The sequence below is a fragment of the Beta vulgaris genome, chromosome 7 (assembly GCF_026745355.1).
Source record: "Beta vulgaris subsp. vulgaris cultivar EL10 chromosome 7, EL10.2, whole genome shotgun sequence".
Taxonomy (NCBI): Eukaryota; Viridiplantae; Streptophyta; class Magnoliopsida; order Caryophyllales; family Amaranthaceae; genus Beta; species Beta vulgaris.
Window position 1 is genome coordinate 38,088,154 of NC_079208.1, and position 23,616 is coordinate 38,111,769.

At 36.7% G+C, this 23,616-nt stretch overlaps 2 long non-coding RNA genes across 2 annotated transcripts; one reads left to right on the forward strand and one right to left on the reverse strand.

The window, feature by feature from the left end:
• Positions 1-14,414: 14,414 nt before the first annotated feature.
• On the forward strand, positions 14,415-15,055 carry LOC104885454 (uncharacterized). Its single transcript, XR_008970270.1, has 2 exons — positions 14,415-14,459; positions 14,820-15,055. It is a non-coding gene; the product is annotated as an uncharacterized LOC104885454 (long non-coding RNA).
• A 1,977-nt stretch (positions 15,056-17,032) lies between these two features.
• On the reverse strand, positions 17,033-18,586 carry LOC104897203 (uncharacterized). Its single transcript, XR_007268344.2, has 2 exons — positions 18,265-18,586; positions 17,033-17,618 (listed from the first exon to the last, which is right to left on the reverse strand). It is a non-coding gene; the product is annotated as an uncharacterized LOC104897203 (long non-coding RNA).
• Between the last annotated feature and the right edge of the window lie 5,030 nt (positions 18,587-23,616).

Genomic DNA, 23,616 nt, shown 5'->3' on the forward strand with positions numbered 1-23,616 from the left:
ATTTGAGAATACTCTTCCATTGTAGTCTTCATCTCCTCCACGTATTTTTTTGCCTTTTCCCTTTCCTTTTCCGTTTGGAGACGATATGTCTCCCACTCATTTTTTTGCCTCTGAAATTTAGCTATATGATCTGCTAATTGTTGCTGATATTGCTCCACGGTAGTTGAAAGCTGAGAAAGCATAGAAGGTGTATAGACACTAGAAGAGCTACTAGTGCGGGTTGATGATTTTTTGTAAAGAAGATCACCGCTTGTACCTAAGCCAGGAATCAATCCTTTTTTTCCTCCCACCCACTGTCTCAAAGTATACTTCATTGGGATCTTTGTTGACTCCCTTCTCTCTATAATCATCCAATTTCTTATTATAATCATCCTACATCAAATAGACAATTTAATATGCATACATAATATTTTCAGGAAAAAATAGACAAAATTTTGTTTAAATTTATACTAAAAAAAATGAATATATATAACTTCAACAACATTATAACTCAAAACTGAAAAAACAAAATGTTCATATTTTTTATATAATGAAACAAGTAAATTATAACTAATTTAAACACCGAACAATATCAAAAATAATGAAGCTTTAATGCTTAAAATACTTGCATTTCTAGAAAAAAAAATAGGCAAATTTTTTATTGTATTTTGGAACAAAAACAAATGTCATGCCTACAAACATGTAAAGTAAAAAAAATATATTATATTTCATGTAACAATCTTTCCAATAATTCAACCAACCATTCATCCAATCGTTCATCCAACCAATCATCCAAAGAACAATCCAAACCATCAAAATATTATATGTCATCCAACCAACGATATATAATATAATATAATATATATTATATATATATATATATATATATATATATATATATATATATATATATATATATATATATATATATATATATATATATATGTATAATTTGTTATTGGAGCAAATGAAGTACACTAACCATGAATTGTTTTGAGCCAATGAGTTGCTTGCCTTGGCCTGGTTGTCGTTCCTTTGAATCCATCTCCAAGTAAATATCAGCAGCTTTTGGCAATACTCCTCCATTTTTTGCAGCCTAGTAAAAAAAATAATCAACTTTATTATTATTTTATACTATATAAAATATCGAACTTATAAATGGTTACTAAAAGCAATATACTCACCATCCTTCTTGCATACTCGGCTGTAGAAATTGAACCTTGACAATGTCCAGGTTCCACAACACCTTCCAGCGATCCTCCTCTCTTGTTCTTTTTCGCTTGTTCAGATTTTTTCTTAAACTCATCATCTTTTGTTTTTTGCATAAGTTGTTGGTGTACTTCCTCCGGCATCCATATTGGTCTTACACCTTTTTTCTTCGATGTCACCCAATGATGCAAGTCTTTAGGTCTTTTAGCTGCTTTGCGTTGAAAACCTTCTCTTACTTGCGAATCCAACTCCGAGCGCCAAGAGTATTTACGCTGTATCATGCAAAGATTAGAACTGACTAAATATTTATAGTCTTATATGCGATAGACTATAATTAAGTTAAAGTGTTAACCTTGAAAAGATTAAACCAATGATCTTTTGTTGATTGACTTGTTTCAGTCCAATTTCTACATGGCTCAACGTAGTGCTCTTTGAAACATTCCGTAATAGATCGAGTGACTTTGTTATTGTCAAACCTTAGAAAGAAAAAAACAATTATAATACAACACAAAATTTGTAACATAATTACAATAAAAACCTTTCATCCACTAAGAAAGAATTAGCATATACTAAGATGGATAATATAAACACTAAGATGAATATTAATAAACACTAAGAAAGAATTATCATGCACTAAGATGAATAATAGAAATTATAATATGAAACATAATGGATCAAAATCATTTTTTACCATAGCGTAGTAGGGTCCAGCTGATTGCTTGCAGAACACGCGCCTTCACCCTGCTCCTCTGTGGTGACAATATCAGCATTCGGTGGAGGATTCTCGCCCTCAGTATCATTTGCCAGATGTGGAGTAGACTGGCTTCCTGAAGCTCTACCTTGCCCGCTAGAAGAAGAAATCTAAAATAACAAAGATTAGTAAAACGAATAATGTAGTATAAACTTCAAAGTTTTTTTATATCAAATTTAAGGATAAAATAGGAATCAACTTAAACTTCTTAACATATCATATAATATAAAGTGTAAACAATAAGAATTTTAAAATCAATCATTACTAAATCCACCAAACATAATACAATGTATCGAAATTTAGAAGTTCATAAGACACTATAAAATCTAATGTATGATTCACGGTGTTATAACTACACAAAAGTAAATGGGTCTAAATCTTCTTCCGCGTCATCATCATCATCATCATCATCATCATCATCATCATCATCAAAATCTTCGAGATTCTCATAAACTTGTAGATCATCTTCACTATCATCCTCGTCGCCATCATCAGAATCACTACTATCGTTAAGCATTACATCCTCGTTTTGTTCTTCTTCCCCGTCAAAATCATAGTCTGGAATCTCATTTGGAGCACAAAGAGTTGAAGGAACATCACTTATCTCCTCTTGAAAGAATAATGAGTCCATTGGAGTTTCAATTGAAGACCTTGCCTTAGTCTGAAACACTGCCCACCATTGCACTCTACCCCTACTTAAACTAGGATAAGGGGCATAATAGCCTTGGCTAACTTGGTATGATAATACAAAGGGATCACATTTTGGGTACTTCTTACTATGATTTATTTCAATGAGTTTGTATTGTTCATGTACATTTAAACCACTCAAAGAATCCATCCAATTGCACTTAAACAATATCGTCTTGTATGTTAAGTTCCCTGTTTTGAGTTTTGAATGATGACAAACCACATTGAACTATTATATTGCATGCATGTTTCTGTTTACATGTGTAGGTGCCAAAGTACGAGTTCAATGGATAGAAAGACGAAGCTAGTGAAGCCAAGTCTTGAAGAATTGCATGAAGACCAAGATCAAGTTGTAGCTTTTAAGTCTTAGATGCAATGTAAGTGGTAAAAAGGTTTGGATGCACTATAAAGGTTTGAAACTAGAGAGATGAGCTAGTTGTGGATGACAAGAAACCTCGGTTACTTGTCATACACAACTACAAGTAAAATTGGTTGATTGAAACAGTCTGGGAACAGGATCTGAACCAGTCCTCAAGGTTTTACTTCATGCATTCGTATTTTAGGAAAGTTTCTTTCCGCGCAAAATTGATTTTCAAAATACACGGATGCATGGTTTGTTGTGTAAGCAAGATTTCTTAATTATGGTAAGTGTGTTATATGATATTATACTGAGTAATTTTCCTTGGAATAATTTCCATATTTCCAGGAAAATATACTCTCATAATATCATGTAAACATTTACTTACCAAAGGCTTATTTAAGGAGTTTTGCTAGCACCAAACCTTAAGCTTTTGCACGCATATTTTCAGAATACTCCAAGCAAAAGTACTTCATCTCTTGAACTCTCAAATCTAAGCATAAACCTGAATAACACATAGATCTTAAATTACTCTCATTCTAAGCGTGTAAGGCTGTTTGTTTTGAGAGAAAAATTGTTGTATTTGAGCATCTTTGAGTTCAGTTTGCTGGGGAAGTTGATCAGGGATCAACTTCATTTGAACCATCATAGTTGGTGGTTGATCGAACTTCCATAGGTGGAAGTTGGGGAATCATCTTGTGCATAGGTGCATAAGTGATTGAGTGTAATTCTTTTGTTATTCTGAGTTGATTAATAAAAGAGTGAGTGAGTGGAGGACGTAGACTTATTAGAAGTCGAACCTCGTTAAATCCTTGTGTTGTTTATTCATTGCTTTTATTTCCGCTGCTAGAGAACTGTTCTTACTATAATCGAAAAAGTTACAACATTCGGACAAACACTCAATTCACCCCCCTCTTGAGTGTCTCTTGCACTTACAATTGGTATCAGAGCCTAACTTCTTGAAAGGGTAACACCTAGAGAAGGAGGACATAATGACTACTCAAGAAATGACCAGTGGACCCAGGCTGCCAAAGTTCAATGGAACTAACTATCCTTGGTGGAAAAATTGCGTGAGAAATCTGATCATTGGCACAGACTATGAGTGCTGGATGATCATCAAGAATGGGCCAAGAAGGTGGCTAACAATTCGATGGAACAGAGAAGAAGAGAGTGAGTACACTACTACAGATCTGAAGACTCGAGAAGAATGCAAAGGCCATGTCTCTACTTCAACAAGGTATTGCTGATAATGAGGTAAGCCGTATCTTAGCATGCTCTACTGCTAAGGAAATATGGGAAACCCTAGAATTAGCCTATGAAGGCACTAGTGAAGTCAGGAGATCTAAAGTTGATATGCTATGTCTAAATATGAAACTTTTGATATGAACCGAGATGAAAATATAAGAGATATGTTTACTCGTTTCATGCAATTATCAATGAACTTAAATATCTTGGAAAAGCTTTACTAATGAAGATTTGGTGAGAAAGATCTTGAGAAGTTTGACAGGTAAATGGCTCCCCAAGGTGACTGCTATTCAGGAGGCTAAGGACCTAACGTCCTTGTCCATAGAACAACTTATTGGGTCATTAATGACTCATGAGATGTTGGTGGATTCAAAGGAGGAAAGCACAACCAAAAGTCGTGGGTTAGCTTTGAAGGGTGAGGAAAATGATGAAGATCTCGATGAGATTGGACTCATGGCTAAGAGGTTTGAGAGGAGTCTCAGAACGCAGTTCAAGGGGAAGTCTTGGAAGAACAAGGGCAACTTGAAGAAGACCATTCTAGCACTGGTTGCTTCAAATGTGGAGAAACTGGACACATGATCAAGGATTGTCCAGCATGGAAGAATGATAAGAGGGCTATGCTAGCCGCCTGGGGTGATTCTGATTCAGGTGGTGAAAGCGAGGAAGATGAAGCCCTAATGTGTGTGACTGCACTGATTGGAGACATAGACCAGAAGCAGACCAGTTTAGGAAAGAAAGAACACATGTGTCTCATGGCAGGAAGCAGCTCTTCCGATGAAGAACAGGTAACTATTCTAATATGCAAGAACAAATGAGATATTGTGATAGAGATGAGTTACTAGATTTTATTGATTCTGCTATTGAACAAAATGTTAAAGGTAATGCTGCTTATAAAGCTAACAAAAAGAAGTTGAGAGAGGTAACTCGAAACTTAGACCTAAGTGAAAGCCGTTCTGCTGAACTTGAACTTATTTGTACAGAACTGAAAGAAAAAATTTCAGAGCTTGAAATAAGTTTGGATCAGAAGAACATTGAGCTTGAGATGCTAAGACCTCAATCAGATTTTTCAAAAACTGATTTTTATCAAAATAATGATAGAGGATTTAGTAAACTCAAGGAGGCTGAAGTTGAAGGTATAAATTTCGAGTTACTCAAACAGAAAAGCTTTACTTTAGAACATTCTGATTTAATTTTGGCTCATAATTATTGATGATTGTGGAAGAATTGTTCAATGAGTATGTGGATTTGAAAGCTTCTTTTGCTAGCACAAGTGGTCCTAGTGTTAATGTTGAAGACTTATGTTTGGAATATGAGGGTAAGATCTGTGATCTTCAATCCGAATTATACGAACTAAGAAAAGGCAAGAACATTACGACCACTTCTGAACCAGATCCAGAAATGGTTTAAAACTTAAGGATGAGCTTCATAAGGCAAAGTTGGATCTTGCCATTGCTGCAGAATTTAATGAAGCTCAACTTAAGAAACTTGAAACCAAGGAACAGGATTTGAGTGACTGCTTGAGACAGATGAACAGGTTGCTCGATGCTCAGAGTACTTTAAACATTCTGACCTCACAACCTGGTAATCCTCAGAGGTTTGGATTAGGGTATTCTGGAACCAGTTCCCAACAACCACCAAAGTTGGGAAGAGATGAGACTTGGATTTCTGAATTCAAGAGAGGTAAGTACGTGTTTGCAAAGGACATGCACGTATGTACCTACTGTGGTAAGAATGGTCATGTTATTAATACTTGTTGGACTAAGCAAAAACATGATAAAAGAAATCAGTCTCATGTTCACAATGCCCTTTATCAGAAGGGTCACACACACAATTGGTCTAACAATGGAAAACATGATAAAACAAAGAAGACCAATGTAAAACAAATTGGGTTAGAAAGGACAGAGTCAAACCAGTTTCCAAGGACAAGGAACCCAAGAAAATCTGGGTTCCTAAAACTAAACCTTGATTTGTTTGTGCAGGTTAGAGTGAGAGCAAAACCATACTGGTATTTGGACAGTGGTTGCTCAAGACACATGTCAGGAGATAAAAGTCAATTTCTCTCACTCGTAGCCTATGAAGGAGGAAGTGTCACCTTTGGAGACAATAGCAAAGGTTTGATTAAAGGTATAGGTAAAGTTGGTAAGACACTTTCTCAAGCTATTAATGATGTTTACTTTGTAGAAGGTTTGAAACATAACCTCTTGAGCATTTCTCAACTATGTGACAAAGGAAACCATGTTGAATTTGAAACCAATCTTTGTCATATAGTCAACACTGAAACAAGGGAACTGGTCTGCAAGGGATTTCGACATAACAATGTTTACATAACATTTTTAAGTCAGATTCCAAAGACCAGTGCCACTTGTCTTAGTGTTATAAAGGATGATCATTGGCTGTGGCATAAGAGACTTGGACATGTAAGTTTTTCTTTGCTAATAAACTGAGATCTCAAGACTTGGTGACAGGTTTACCTAACATCAAGTTTGCTAGATCATATTTGTCATGAATGTGCTAAATGTAAACATGTCAAGTCCTCTTTTCAGCCAAAGAAGTTTGTAAGCACAACTAGACCTTTCGAACTTGTACACATGGACTTGTGTGGCCCATGCGTGTGCAAAGTCGAAATGGTCATAGTTATGTGTTTGTGTTAGTTGATGATTATTCTCGTTTTCACTTTAAGACAAATGAAACTTTTGAAGATTCTGGTAAAAAAAAGTCCAAAACAAGATTAGTCATCAACTGGTCTCTATCCGGTCTGATCATGGTTCTGAATTTGACAATGTCAGCTTCGTAACCTACTGTAATGATCATGGTGTATCTCACAATTTTTCAGCTCCTAGAACTCCACAACAAAATGGAGTGGTTGAAAGGAAAAATCGCACTCTAGAAGAAATGGCAAGAACAATGCTTCTAGAGAGTGGTCTTCCTCGAAACTTCTGGGCTGAGGCTGTGAGTACTGCGTGTTATATTTTGAATAGGGTAATGTTGAGACCTTTACTGAAGAAAACACCTTATGAGCTCCTTAGGAGAAAAAACCAAACATTAACATTTACGTATTTTGGGTGCAAATGTTTTGTACACAACAATGGTAAATCAAGTTTGGACAAGTTTATCCATGAGGCTGTTTTCGTAGGATACTCTTCACACAGGAAGGCATACAAAGTTTTTAATAAAAGAACCTTGTGTGTTGAAGAAAGTATCCATGTCTTGTTTGATGAGACTAACATGTTCAGCAAGCATGTGCAGGTTGAAGATGCTGATGAGTTCGAAATTGGTATGCTGAACTTTACAGGAGCTGAGAAGAAGGTGCTGAACCAGGCTCACCACACAACTCTCATAGAGAGGAAGAGTCGGTCCAGCACAGAATCAGGTAGCTCAAGAGGTAAGGGAAGGAGACTCAGACATCATCCACATGAAGATGATGCAGATGAGACCACTATGGAAACTGGTTCACCTGCTCAAAACAACAATGAGACAGGGGAACCAGTACAGGAACAGGTTCAACATTAGAAGGCACAAATGAAAACTTTGATATAAACAAATCTTTTAAGTACAAGTCCTCTCACCCCACCGATCTAATCTTTAGTATATAACAAGGGGTGCAGACAAGGAACTCTACTTTGCAAAACTTTTGTGCATTCTATTCCTTCTTATCAAATGTTGAACCTACTGACTATAAGGTTGCTTTAAGGATCCAGATTGGGTTCTAGCCATGCAAGATGAACTCAATCAGTTTGAGAGAAATCAAGTATGGCATCTTGAACCCAGGACGGAGAACATGTCTGTTATTGGAACTAAATGGGTGTTCAGGAACAAATTGGACGATTCAGGAATTATAGTCAGAAACAAAGCTAGGCTAGTGGTTCAAGGGTTTAATCAAAAGAAGGAATTGATTATGATGAAACCTTTGCTCCAGTAGCCAGGCTTGAAGCTATCAGGATATTAATTGCATTTGCTGCTCAAATGAACTTTAAACTCTTTCAAATGGACGTTAAGACACCTTTCTTAATGGTTATTTGAAAGAAGATGTTTATGTAAAGCAACCCCTGGTTTTAGGATAGTGACTTGCCAAATCATGTTTTTAAACTCCAAAGCTCTTTATGGTCTCAAACAAGCTCCTAGAGCTTGGTATGAGAGACTTTCCAGTTTTCTTTTAGAAAATGGCTATAAGAGAGGATCAGTTGACAAGACACTATTCTTGAAAGAAAGGGAACTGATCTGTAGTGGTCCAAATATAGTTGATGATATTTTGTTTGGAGCTACTAATCCTGATTTGTTAATGATTTGCAGATTTGATGAAGAGCGAATTTGAGATGAGTTGATGGGAGAACTTGGATTCTTCCTTGGTCTTCAAATCAAGCAAACCAAAGATGGAATCATGATCCATCAACAGAAATACTCAAGACTGTTGAAGTATGTTGCAGGATCAATCCTACACTAAGAAAAAACCTCAATTGCTCCGGTTTTTTAGGCCGCAAATGCTCCGTATTGCGCGTAGCAGACGCCATACGAGCATTTGAGACTTTTACAAATGCTCCGGTTGCAACCGAAGCATTTGGTAACACAAATGCTCCGGTTTTCCGTAAAAACTGGAGCATTTGTGCAACCAAATGCTCCGGTTTTCCTTAAAAATCGGAGCATTTGTGCTACCATATGCTCCGGTTTTTAAGGACAACCGGAGCATTTGAGGAACCAAAAAAACAAAAAAAAAATTGCTTTTTTTTACGCTAAATTAATACATAATCAATTATATATAGGTAAAAAGTTATAATTCTAATATTTTTGTTCTTGAACACAAGAAATACTACAAATAAATAACAATTGCAAATTATAAGAAACACAATTATGGGTACAAAGAAACACAAATACTAAAATTTTTTGGAGTGTGGATTGTCTATAGATGTCTTCATATTTCTGCCTTTCTTCCTACCCTTATCCACCGCCGGGTGTCCTTTACCAATACTGTAAGTGACAAATAATTTGTTAAGAGAAAAACAGGAGCAAAGAATATGTAAGTAGAAATAAAGTAGTAACTAGCAGTTGATAATTAGCATTTAGTGAAATGCACTAGCATGTTTGACTCGTAGTCTGCAGATGTGTACAGAGAACTTGGGTGAACTAGCTGTCAATTACCCCTCAAAAATTGCTCAGTTTTATGCTGAACATGTTTTTTTTTAAAACTGTCCTATAACAAATTCAGTTGCATAATTGTAATCCTCCTCGTTATTCTCTTCCTGCAATTTAATATTCTGATGTGGATAATATATGTGAGCTGTGCATAATGTTAATGTTTAGACATAATGATGATGACTAAACAAGGCATCTGTCTTATGAAATAGTGACTGGCAATAATCACAACCTATGCTCTCTTAAAGGACATCCTAATTTTACTTAAAAGGAATGCTAGTTGCTCAATCAGTTTTTGAAATTTGTACACTATGATTAATCAGCCCAGTATTACTAAAATGCACATCAGGAAATTACGAAAGGGAAATATGAAGAACAATAACCATGAATAGGAGGCGAACAAAGCTAAGAAAAAGAATAAGAATGAAGCAGAAGCGTGGTTGAGTGGGGGAAAGAAGAGATGTCTCTGGCTTATCTGATAGCCCAAGTGTTATGTAATAGAGTGTCAACTCAAATGGAGAAAGAAAGCTGCAAGAAATGAGTCGAAAATATTTATAACCAAATGTTATTATTCTGAGATTCTATAACCATGTTAATACTGAGATTCTAAGCAAGAAATACCGAGTAACCAAGCAAGAAATTCTAATAGAGTTGAGGGTTTACTAAGTTAACTGCAGACGGGCCAATTATTACGCCTAGATTTGCCACTGGGGTTTGGGGTGATTTATCATCAATTTTGGATATTCGTGAAAATATGCTTCGTGAATAAGATAAACAGCAGATGAGCTGATCTTTTTAGAACAGAAGCAACAACATTTTTAATCTTATTCTCAATACGCTACTATGAATGAATATCAGGAGGGGCATATTAGGTAGTGCAATTATTAGTATTTTGAGGAGGAAGATAAGTGAGTTAGTTATAGGAGTAACACTATAAATAAGAGAATATGAGAAAGGGATTACTATGTTGAAAATTATTGAGAATATTGGTGAGCTTTAAGAATTTATTTGGGAGAGAATCAAGCCTCTTGAAAGCTTGAATATCATTTACTTTTTCTGTAATTTCAGTTTATCAATCAAATACTCATCTTCTTCGCTATTTTCTACTATTAATGGTGTCCCAGCTATGTTAATTCATAACATATGGAGGGTGCGTTCTCTTGAATACGAGTCCTCTTAACTTTATCTGAACTCTGGCTCTAGCCTTAACTTCTCTCAACTTATTAGTCATTAGATCTCATTTTAGTAGATAACTGAATTTCGGCAGCTCATATTGTCTTCGGACTTACCTTATCAGAACTTATTAGCGCTAAATATAAACTAGTTCACCTTATTTTTCTCGAGATAAGGGAAAATAAGATGAGGAGAATACAACCTAAGATTTAAACTTTAAATTCACACATCACTCAAGTCCAAACAAAAACAAAGACATTATTGCACTCATAAGCTTAGAGTCCTAGACAGAACAAGATGAGATTCTACTGCATTAAATGAGGCCCCTGAATTCAGAGAAACACATAAATCAAACTCTATAGAAAATAGAAACTAATGCAATAAGGGAATGCAAACCTTATTCCATCCCCAACCATAAAGCTTTCCATCAGACGTCACTGCCATGGTATGTCTCCAACCACCTGATATCTAAAAAATTAAGTCCGAAAAAAAAATGATTTGTGAGTTAACTTCTAGATGCACTTCCAAGTAGTAAAATATCAAAATATATGGCATGGTCTAGAGGTGTCAATCTGGGTCACTGGCTGGGTTTGGGTTGACCCAAGCTGGGTCGGAATGATTTGGGTCGGAATAATCTGGGTGACAGTGTGTCATGGGTCGGAACTGGGTGGTTCGGGTGGACTTGGGTCGGATGAAACTGGGTGAGGGGGTCTCGGAATTGGGTCGGGTGAAACTGGGTCGGCCGGTATCTGGGTTGGGTGAATTTGGGTCGGAATGGAATAAGGTGAAATCGGTCCAAATCGGCTTTCGGAATAACTTGGGTCGGAAGAAATCGACTTTCGGAATTACTTGGGTCGGAAGAAATCGGCTTTCGGAATGACTTGGGTCGGAAGAAATCGGATTTCGGAATGACTTGGATCGGAAGAAATCGGCTTTCGGGTTACTTGGGTCGGAATAAATCGATGTCGGAATAACTTGGATCGGAATAAATCGGCTACGAAATGACTTGGGTCGGAATAATTCGGCTTTTGGAATTACTTGGGTCGGAAGAAATCGGCTTTCGGGTTACTTGGGTCGGAAGAATCGATATCGGAATCACTTGGGTCGAAATAATTCGGCTTTCGGAATTACTTGGGTCGGAAGAAATCGATATCGGAAATAATTCGGCTTTCGGAATTACTTGGGTCCGAAGGAATCGATATCGGAATGAATTGGGTCAGGATAAATCGACCTTCAGAATTAATTGAGTATTCAAGAAATCGATTATCGGAATGATTTGGGTCAGAATAAATCGGATTTTGACTTGGGTCGGCATAAATCGGATCTCGGTAGGACTTGGTTCTTGGAACGACTAAATATTAAACCGGCGGCGCCGCAGCGTATTGATTTGGGTCAAGATTGTTATAAACTTATAACATGTGATATTGTCATATTGTGGTATAGATTATACTTTATAGTGGTATATTATAGTAATTATACTGATATTGTGAATTGTGATTGAGTCATTATGATTTTTTCAATAATACATTGAATCATTAATAGTTTGATACTTATATTATTAATCTGAAATGTTACTAAAGTAAGACTTATAAGTTATACTTATATTATTGGGTCATTCACCATTATTGGCTATTGGTAATCGGCCTATTGCCTAAGTATCGCCTATTAGTTATTCACTTATTTAGTTATTCTTATTCATGATTGCATACGTATTCAAGTAACAAGTAACAACTAACATCTAACAAATAGCAACTAACAACCATAAGGATTATTGATTATAGACTTATAGTGTTAGAGTTAATAGACTGTCAAACTTAAACATTTTGTTAGTTAGTGACTTACTCACTCTCAAGTATGAATCAGTCACTATATAGCAACAAAAAGAGTTAGAATTAAAGAATTAGGTTGACATTAAATCATTAATGAAAGCATCGTAATTCGTAATTATAAAATTGTTCGACTTTCATCGTTCATGAAACAACTCAACAAGTAACAATGATCAATGTTAATCACTTAATCGAATATGTCATATGAAGATGATACATAATCATACACTATATCACTAGAGGATGAACATGAGACATTGAAGCTATGAAAGTAGATCATACTCAATATGAAATAATCATGTCATTGTATCAGTAGAGGATGAAACATTGATTAAATTTCGTTAAGTTAAGGTTGACATAAATCAAATGATCATAAAATTGATTGTCTTCGACATTAATCAAAAGTCAAAACCATCAAATGATCATATGATTGATCATCGATGTTATTACACGGTTTTAACAATAATCGAAGCATATTTAGAAATTTAGAATAGATTGTTCGACTTTCATCGTTGATGTTTCAGTTTTGGATCTTAAAAGATAGTAAGATAGAAATTTAGAATAGATTGATCGACTTTCATCGTTGATGTTTCAGTTTTGGATCTTAAAAGATAGTAAGATACTAAGTTGCTATACATATCGTCGTATAGCAACTTAATCATATGAATCGTTGTAGATCTTAATCAAAAGTCATATAAGAATCTGTCTATTCATTACTTAAATAATCATACTTAACAGTTTATACTTTCACATCATTCATAATAATTTTTACATGAATCATCTTGTTTAAAATTAAAAATAGTAATTAAACTTCCAAAGTTTATAATTTTTATTAATTTATAATATTACTAATTATTAAACAAATTCACAAATCAATACTAGAATTACAAATTGGTATTAGAAAATGAAGAATTATAAAGTTAAAAATTAGAAAAAAGAATACTTAAACTTGTCACAACCTTAGCCATTTGATTTGAGAAAGAGTAAATCCAACCATTGATATTTTGAAATCCATGTGCTTGGTCACTCTTGATGTTCATTGGTCAAAAAAACAAATCAAGGATCATGGTTTGAGACCATTGATTAGTCAATACTAAATCTGAACCCTTCATTTCTTTAATCTCTAAAATCAGAAATCTAAAATCAACTCTCTAAAATCTCAGCCATTCACTCTCAAAATCTAACGGTTCAAATTATACCTAAAAACTAACCCTAAAATTCCCTACTATATAAACCCTTTTTAAAACTCCCCCTCATTTTTCGCCTCTTTCTGATATTTCTCTCCTCTCATTCAGATCTGAGTCCCCATAATGCATTCCAATCTCACTCCTCAAAGCCCTCGCAGATACCCTTCAACTCCCATTTTGTTCAAAGCTTGTCTCCCTCTTCGGTAATAAGGGCAAACCCTTCATTTCTTCTACTAAATTGTGTCAATGCCCATTGATTTGCAGGAGCTATGAAGTGGCAAAGATGAGAAATTTATTGAACTAAGTGGTTGCAACTAACAAGAAATGATGTAAGAGAGGAAGCAGAAGTGTTGAATGCAAAGCTTATGGAGGAGGGGGTTTCCGAATCTAGCCAGACCATAATTGTAAGATCTAACCATAATTGAGACTGTTTATGTGAGTCACCATATTTTAACTGATTAAATCAATTTTTTTTTAAAAAAAACCCATAAATAACACAAAATGGAAAGCCGTTAAGACAAACAGTTGCAGAAGCTTAGAATTGTAGTTGGCAATGGGGGAAAATTTGATGTTAGACGAAGAAGGAAAGACATGGGGTGACACAATTTCAAAGAAGGTTTTCTCTCTCTTCAATTCTCTTCCTAAAAAGGGCAAACCTCAAGGCCGCGAAGTTTCCGTTTTAGCTGCTTTTCTTCTATCATTTCCTTCTCAAGGTATCTTCTGCTTCAATTTCATGAAACACTTTGATGTTTTCTGCAATTCGCAATTTTGATAAATAGTTTAGTATTATGGTTGCAGATTTAGAGGTGGTTTCTTTGGGAACGGGTACTAAATGTTTACCTAGATTAAATCGGAGTTTATATGGTATGTTGTAATGATTCTCATGCTGAAATTATTGCTCGACGAGCTTTGTTAAGGTAATTTAACTTGTTCTTTTTTTGATTTTTAAGATCTTTTGTTTAATTTTTTGTGTGCTGGTGTAATGATGTTGATTAATGTATTATGTTTGATGAAATGTGTAATGGTAAATTAGCAATTGTTAAGCGAGATTGGATAATGTAGTACTTATACAATTGGTGATTTTGGCTGGTTAGGCGGTTCGATATTCCGAATCAAGGTGTTCTTATTTATTGTGTGGTTTGCCAGTAAGAGGGTGTTCTTTTCAAATTATCTTAACTTATTAGTCCTTATTAGACCTTATCTGAATACTTATATCATTGTGTTTTTTCAAAACAATGGCGATCCTTACTAATTTTTTTGTACATGAATGTTTGTAGGTGTTTTTGGACTTTTGGAGAAGATTGAAGCATCAAACTTGTATTGGAGTATTTTATGAAGAAATATTTGGGATTTTGAATGTTTTAAATTTGTTTTTTAATAGGATGTTTGTTATGTAAGAGGCTAAGAGTTGTGTAATTGTATCTTATGATCATATTGTTGTTTTAGAGATAATTTTTATCCTTTGTTTAAAATAATCATATGGAGGCAAGGATGCATGGAAGAACTTGAATAATTTTAATATGTTTTGGTAATTATAGTAATTCTAATGATTTGAAAACAAAACAAGGTAAAACTAATTTACATACTTCATTCTTAGCGAGATAATGATTCGAGTTTATCGAGCTTATCGAGCTCGAGTCGAGTTGGAAAAAAAATTAACGAGCACGAGTCGAGCATGAGCTTAACGAGTTTTCGAGTCGAGCTGAGCAGGGTTTGCGAGTTTTTGAGTCTAGTCGAGCAAGGCCCTGCTCGCGATCGACTCGCTCGATTAGCACCCCTAGGCACAAGTTTGTTGTACTTGGTTTCTGGAAACTTTTGTGCTAATACAACTATCTTGAAATCTTACAACACGCTAATTCAACCTAAATCTTAATATTTGAACAACTATTAATATGACTCCAATGTATTAGTTTTGAACTATTAATATGACCCCAATGTATCAGTTTTGTAAACTACAATTATGTATAACGAAGTAATTTGGGGGTTGAATATTGGGGTTTTCAAATTTAAATGCGGTGGTTACAAATGATAGACATCTTAATTATGTATTTATGTCTTGATAAATAATATTTGTCAATTACTTTGATCAAAAAAAGTGACGAATATTTTCTGTTCAAAAATTATATATACATTGACCAAAAAAAGTACTCATTTACTCATTGTTGGGTTGTATTGGATCGGAATGGTGTTGGGTCGGGTTTACTTGGGTCGGGTGGTAACTGGGTTGGGTCGTAACTGGGTTGGGTCACAACTGGGTCGGTAATAGCTGGGTTGAGTCACAAGTGGGTTGGGTCACAACTGGGTCGGTAATAGCTGGGTTGGGTCACAACTGGGTTGGGTGGTAACTGGGTTGGGTGATAACTGGGTGGGTTTAACTGGGTCATTGGCGGGTGAAGTTGGGTGCGGGTTATTTCGGGTCGGAAATAGGTTGGGTCTGGGTCGTTGTTCCCGGGTGCAACTGGGCACGGGTCAAACTGGGTCGGCCCAATTCAGGTTAGGTTACCAATTCCACGGGTTAAACTGGGCATGAGTGAATGCTGGGTCGGAAGGGGTCGGCTTTCCAACCGACCACTCTCGGCTCGGAACAGGTTGGGTCTGGGTCGCATGCGGGTTCACCCGTGGGTCGGCCCACTTTTTGACACCTCTAGCATGGTCATCTTCTCAATGGTACTCCCATCTAAAGAGGGGAGGTTCTTATGCAAACACTATAAGCTATGTAAAGTTGTTCCAACAAGAAATCAGCATGAAGATTGAAGACTACACTTTCAAATCATGAGGCGGATTCTCACGCCGTGCATACTACATATTGCAGGCAAAGGAAGAAAAGCCGACGCAATCTCATATCTATGTAAAGATAAGCCTTCCTGAAGTGTCCAAGATGCAATCTCATACTTAAGAAAAAGGAGAAGACATTAAGAATCCCTCATTGTGACCTCGACAATCAGCAAGCCTCCACACAAACAAAGAGAAATGTGCATAATCTAATAAAATTAGGTTGTCAATAGTCCCTATACCAGACATGTCATCCAAAAGCATGGTTGATATGCTATTGTAATTTGTGACCATGATACATAGGTAAAGTGAAGATATATAGAGCACTGAAGATATGTATGGTTTATGTACAATGCATTATCCAGTACTTCAAAGAAATAAGAAACTCCTAGGCATGACTTTTGACAAGGTACTGCATATATATTTGGAAAACAACTAAAAAATGAAAAAGTGCAACAGTTAAACTGTTCTATAAGGAAGTTACATCTCATGGTTTCTTAAGAATAATAGGGAAAATATCCATGTGATTACGTAAATTCTCTACAAACACTTCTCCACCTATAATCTTAAGAGTCATGAAGAAGGATTTCGTAATCTACCCTGTTACTGAGGCAATATGTTACTCTCTGGCATAACGGAACACCATTCGCCATATGTTGCTAGGGAGCACAATCACATTCTAACTGACTATGACAGATCCAAAATGCCGGAAAATTAGTAAAAGATCCAATCCGTCTAGTGGTATATACTATCATTCTATCAACCAATTAGGAAGTACCAAATACAAACTACAGCAGCGAAGTCTTGAACCAACCATAACAGTTCACCTTAGACTTGCATTAGTGAAAAAGACTCGAAAAAAATATTACACTTTCGGTCTGTCACATCACCATACATTCCATAATTCTGGTCAGAAAATGATATAGAGTAGAAGATCTAAAACAACATATGTAATGATCCAAAACATTTTGCAATAGTATGACTGGGAACCTAAAGTTGAAGAGAAAAGCAAGAAAATCTGGAATTCTAGGTTCCAGAAAAGACTGCACATTGTGATCAACCCCCCAGGTTGTACAACAACTATTGTTGCTGCAGCGACACCCCACTCTGCCTCCACAAATCCAAACTCACTGTTACTAATTATACTCATACGGACCCAGGCCATATTACAGAATTAGCTGTTGTTATTGCTATTGTGTTAATGAAAATAAAAATAAGATAGCTACTTTATTGCGTTAATGAAAATAAAAATAAGATTGGAGATTCTTAACCTCCACTTCAAGCAAAGCCTTGACATTTTCGACCTGCATAAAATTTGATCATTATCCATCAGAAATCAGAAATTAACTGTAGCTTCTAAAGAAGAAGAAAAACTAAAATTGAAATTAGGGATTTCTGAGTCGGGTGTTGAACGCTGGCGAAGCTTCTAGGGCATTAAAAACTATCTAAAACATGATGGAGGAGGACAAGGAAACCTAGAAATGGAGAAGACGACTAAGAGAAATATGATCGAACAATCTAATCAGATTAAACCCTAGTATTATCTCGAGTAATTCAGAAAAACCTAGAAATTAGGAGAAAATAAAACCAGAATGCGTTTGGAGGTTGAAGATTCAGGTACGGATTGAGCGAGGTCGAAGCCTTGTGATTCGACGGTGCCGTTAATGGCGGGATTGAGCAAGGGACGGAGGGAGCGAAGACGTGTTGGGATTTCAGTTAGGCGATGGGATTGAGCAAGGGACGGAGGGAGGACATCAACCAATTCAACCAATTCAAAATCAAATTAAAGGAAACTTCACAAGTATTGAACTTGAATGCTTTAATGAAGCAGATTTTACATCAACACAACTAAATTCAGATACTTCCGAATCCAGAAAAATAAGCAAAAGAGAAACAAAAAACCCCTAAAAGTCGACAAATAAGAAAAAAATGAAAAGGGCGAGATAATACCCTTAGCAGACGACGGCGCGATAACTTGCGGAGGAATCTCTGTTCGTCTTCCTCGATTGGTGGTGATTGAAGTTTGACAGGTTGATTGAAGAAACATCAATTAGAAATTGGTCGAATGGCTAATGCTTTGTGATGCAACCAATTGAACTGCGGCGAGAGATACTTGATAAGGAGGGAGGGAGGGATGGCGGAGTTTTCATTTGAGGGATCGAGGGAGTTGGGAGGGAGAGAACATACTAAAGAGAGGGAACGAGAATGACTGATGAGGAGATCAGACGAAAATCATTTTAGTACGTACAGTGCGAGGGGTTTCATGAATTGAGAGAGGGTTTAAATGCTTGGGTTGACTAGTCAACCGAAGCATTTGACACCAAATGCTCCGTTTGACTAATCAACCCAAGCATTTGTGAATTTATTTATTAAAATTTTCACAAATGCTCGGGTTGATTAGTCAAGCGGAGCATTTGATAAGTAGCAAAAGCAGTTTTTTCCACTAGTGTATGAAACACCTATTCCAACTTCTACAAAATTGAGCCTTGATGAGAAGGGAAAGGATGTTGAGGGCACGCTATACAGAGGTATGATTGGCTCACTGCTTTACTTAACAGCCAGTAGGCCAGATATAGTGTTTTCAGTAGGGTTGTGTGCGAGATTTCAAAGGCAACCCTAAAGAATCTCACCTAAAGGCTGTTAAAAGGATTCTTAGATATCTCAATGATACTGATGATTTGTGTTTGTGGTATCCAAAGGGCAGCAGCATGAGCCTCATTGGATACGCAGATGCTGACTTTGCTGGTTTTATTGTGGACATGAAGAGTACTTCTGGAACGGCCCACTTCTTAGGTTCTTGTCTCATTTCATGGGGATCTAAGAAACATAATTCTGCAACTCTATCCACAGCTGAATCTGAGTACATTGCTGCTGCTTTGTGCTGTGCTCAACTCTTGTGGATAAAGTCACAGCTAAAGGATCTTGAGGTCTGTTTCGGAAGTGTTCCTATTTTATGTGATAACACAAGTGCAATCAATAGTTTGAAAAATCCTGTCCAGCATTCTAAAACCAAGCATATTGAGATTAGGCATCATTTTCTAAGGGACAATGTTGAAAAAGGTAATGTTGAGTTGGAGTTTTGCAGGTCAGAAGATCAACTAGCTGACATATTTACAAAACCTTTGAGCAGAGAAGTGTTCATCAAGCTTCGTACCTTGTTGGGTATGATTAAAATTAGACAATGAGCTCTTAGGTCTTGATTTGTCCTTTTGGCTAGTCAAATGATGTCAATTTGTGTATATATTTTTTTTCTTTTGTACATTTTTTTCTCCTTTTGCTTTTTAGGGCTTACTAAGTTCTTATGCGATGCTGAACTGATCATCTTAGTACTTGAGTACTTAAGCATAAGTCTTAATAAAAGTAAGTTGGCACAGACCAGTTGCAGACCACTTGGGAACCAGACTCTTGAGGCGGTTATTTTCTGAATATTTTCAAATTTCAAATTAGAAATTAAATGAAGTGACGGTTGTAATTAAGGCAACTGCAGTTTGCGAGGTTAATCATTACTTGCCATCTTATATATATTCTTGCATGTGATCATACTTTCCTTATTTCCTTCTTATTCTCTTTGATCACATACTTTCCTGATATTTTTTTTTCTTCTCTGTTTATATTCTCGTTCATCCCTAACTTTTTCACTTCTTCTTTTTCACGAATTCTTGAAACACAAATTATTAAAGATTTCTTTTCTGTTCTCAAGTGCTCAAAAACAGAGGGAATTCAGTCTCATCATGTCAAAAAGAAGAAGTACTAGGTTGGTCGAGAAGGAGGTTGAAGAATCTCCCGAAATTGCAACTAAGAAAGCAAAGGAAGTGGCTGAACTAGTGGAGGATCCGATGGTGGAGGAAGAGGTTGAAGAAGAGGAAGAAGAACCTTCAATACGAAGGAATTCCAAGAAGCCAGCAACCACAAAAACAAGCGCACCCAAATCCACCACAAAATCTACCACCACAAAAGCGGTTATTCCAAAATCAACCGCCAAAATCACCAAAACCGCCAATCCCAAAGTTACAAAAACCACCACTCCCAAAAAGCCTGTCACACCAAAATCAAAGGCTCCCTCACCAAAACCGGTTGAGGAGTATAAGCCAGAGGAGTCGGAGAAGTTGGAGGAGTCAGAATCTGAAAAGGAGTCAGAGCCGGTGGGTGAGTCTGAACCGGAAAATCAGGAGATGGAGGAAGAAGAAGTTGAGAAGGAGGACGTTGTATTGAAAAGGCAAAGAAGGTTGCTGCCAGAGAAACCGCCATCAAAAGCGGTTAAGTCTGTTGAGAAGACGGTTACCAAACCCATCCCACAAAAAGCAATAAAACCACCAAGCCCAAAATCTCTACCCCTAAAATCACACCCTAACCTGTGGAGAAATTAAAGAAGAAGGAAGGTGCTAATGTTGAGGGGAAGTTCCTAAGAAGGAGGATGTTAAGGCTTACTAGCAAGGGCACAAGGATAAAGACGGTTGCTAGGAAGGGTGCTGCATCTTCCAAAGATAAGGAGATTGTGCAGAAACCAGAACCAGAACTGTTCCCAGCCGACAAAAAGAGGAAGTTGCCTGCTATTGCTGCTGCAGAGGGTTCTAAACCCAAGAAAAGTAAGTCTATCACTCCTGAGCCTTTGTATGATTTGAGGGATAGGTCTATTCTGGTTGGTTTTTCTGTTGCAAAGAGTTGGGTTAATAAAAAATTCTTGCATGAGGTTAAGGAAGCTTTAGAATTTCAGAAATGGTCTGTGTTTGCCAAAGAACTTGATGTGTTTATGCCTTTGGTTGAGGAATTTTATGAACACCTGCATACTAAGGACGATGGGTCCTACTTTGCTTTTTTAAGGGCACTCCCATTAATTTATCTGAGAAGGTTTTGGCTGACATTCTCAAAGTCCCAAACAAGGGACTTGATGGGTACTCAAGGGAGATATGGCCCACAGTTAAAGGCCTCATAGCAGAAAAGATCCAGACCAGGTTGTTCACTGGTCCACCTGACCCTAAGCAGGGATACACCATTGGCCACTTAAGGGAGCCCATCATGAGGATCTTTCATACAATAGCCTCAAAGATTGTGTTTCCCAGAGCACAAGGCCGCATGAGTGTCCGGTTGATGGATAGTGTTCTCATATACTGTCTCATGGAACATATTCCAGTCAACCTCCTGCTATGATATTGGGTCACATGATCTGCTGTGTGGAGAAGGCTAAGCATGCACTACCCTATGGAGGATGGCTGACCTTAGTATTCACTCATTGGAAAATTGGTATGGTGGGAGACTATGGCACCATGTCTCATCTTACGAATCAGATTATAGGTCAGAAGGGTATGTCATATGCAGGTGGTGTTCTAAAAATGAAAAGTGAAGCAAAGGGTGCTGCTGTTGGTGAAGGGACCAGTACGAAATCAGTTTAGGCTACTTATGCCTTGGTCAAGCAGTTGAGTGACTAGAACCAGATGATGCAGAATATGCTGAATAGTGTTACTCAACTTTGCACTGCCTTCAGGAATCCTACAGGAGAGTTGAGGTTCACCTTGACAAAGCTGGTATTCAGGGTAGAGAGGATTCTGAGGCAAAGGAAGAGTCATCCAATGCTGCTGGTGATGAAGATGATGATGAACTGGTTTCCGAGGGAGAAAGAAGAAGAGGAGAGAAGAGAAGAGAGAGAGGAGAGGAAGAGAAAGGAGAAGAGGAGGAGGAAGAAAATGCAGAAGATGCTTCAGAGAATCTTGAGGAGGAAGAAGATGATGGGACTGAAAACGACTCTGGAGCTGATTGATTTCCTCTCTTTTCTTCTTATTCTATTTTGTTGCTAACCCCTCTCTTTTCTTGAACTTTATATCTGGTTACCCCCCTTCCCAAATTACAAAAACATTTGCTCTTCTGTAATTTGGTCTACTACTGGTCTGTAATAACTTTTATTTAGGACTTGTAGCTTTTGGTACTTTGCAGGAACACTGTAGCATCAGCATCCCTAGAATGCTGTTTGAGCTGCCTATTTAGCATGAACTTCATATAATTGGTAGTTTTTCTACTGGTTGTGTTTTGTTATTTGTTAATTTGTTTGGGTCCTTGATCTATTTTGATGATGCCAAAAGGGGTAAGCAGGAGTGAAGTTCACATACTCTTAAGGTGAAATGTTACAACCTGTGTGTGTTGCAGCAACTAGAACAAGGCTGAGTGCCTTGTTAAAGGTGACAGACCAGAAGTGGTCTCGAAGTGAGTGTATTCAAAACACTTTATTTCTTTTCACCCTAATGACTTAGAAATAAGTCTGAACAACTACTAATGTTCTTCTTGCGAATGCATGTTTAAGTCTAAGAGCTCTGAGTCTAATTAGTATTTGCCAATGGTACTTAGAAACTCTTTCTTAAACTGCTGTCAGTTAGTTGTGAACTGGTGTACTTGTAAATGATGCTTAATCTGCAGGAACAGTACGAGACCAGTGCCTTGAGTTCTTATCTTAAGAATTCAGTTTGTTCGAAAAAGTTCCAAAACTAATGATATTAATTGCAGGGGGAACTTCAGGGTTTGTCATCATCAAAAAGGGGGAATTTGTTAAGTTCTATTTTTGAGTTTTGAATGATGACAAACCACATTGAACTATTATATTGCATGCATGTTTCTATTTACATGTGTAGGTGCCAAAGTACGAGTTCAATGGATAGAATAAAGACGAAGCTAGTGAAGCCAAGTCTTGAAGAATTGCATGAAGACCAAGATCAAGTTGTAGCTTTTAAGTCTTAGATGCAATGTAAGTGGTATAAAGGTTTGGATGCACTATAAAGGTTTGAAACTAGAGAGATGAGCTAGTTGTGGATGACAAGAACCTCGGTTACTTGTCATACACAACCACAAGTAAAACTTGGTTGATTGAAACAGTCTGGGAACAGATCTGAACCAGTCCTCAAGGTTTTACTTCATGCATTCGTATTTTAGGAAAGTTTATTTTCCGCGCAAAATTGATTTTCAAAATACACGGATGCATGGTTTGTTGTGTAAGCAAGATTTCTTAATTATGGTAAGTGTGTTATATGATATTATACTGAGTATATTTTCCTTGGAATAATTTCCATATTTCTAAGGAAAATATACTCTCATAATATCATGTAAACATTTACTTACCAAAAGGCTTATTTAAGGAGTTTTGTTAGCACACAAACCTTAAGCTTTTGCACGCATATTTTCATAATACTCCAAGCAAAAGTACTTCATCTCTTGAACTCTCAAATCTAAGCATAAACCTGAATACCACATAGATCTTAAATTACTCTCATTCTAAGCGTGTAAGGCTGTTTGTTTTTGAGAGAAAAACTGGTTGTATTT